This window comes from Apaloderma vittatum, unplaced genomic scaffold, assembly GCF_000703405.1.
Source record: "Apaloderma vittatum isolate BGI_N311 unplaced genomic scaffold, ASM70340v1 scaffold3600, whole genome shotgun sequence".
NCBI classification, from domain to species: Eukaryota; Metazoa; Chordata; class Aves; order Trogoniformes; family Trogonidae; genus Apaloderma; species Apaloderma vittatum.
Genome location: NW_009696063.1, coordinates 23,642 through 23,894, shown reverse-complemented (window position 1 = coordinate 23,894; position 253 = coordinate 23,642). Strand labels below are relative to the sequence as shown.

The window sequence follows — 253 nt, the reverse complement described above, 5'->3', positions numbered from 1 at the left end:
TACCAAAGCATCGCTGACCCTTGGCCCGACAGAGGCTTCTGAAAATCCAAACAACGAGCCTTAAGCGTCCCAGCGTTTCCACTGAGCAGCTCCGACTGCCCAGCAGTAACGTCCTCCACACCAAAGACAACGATCTCAAGGGTTGTTTTATTCATTTTTATTTTCTCAGAGAGCCCCTGGGATAAAGTTCTTCCACAGCCTTGACTGTCTCTTGGGTGGCCCAGGGGAGGGGAGGGAGAGCGGCTTTGTACAT

The 253-nt window shown here is 52.2% G+C and overlaps 1 protein-coding gene across 1 annotated transcript in view; it reads left to right on the top strand.

Moving 5' to 3' along the window:
• Positions 1-253, top strand: part of TNC (tenascin C) — a 46,741-nt gene that overhangs the window by 45,527 nt on the left and 961 nt on the right. The gene's annotated exons all lie outside the window — the stretch shown is intronic.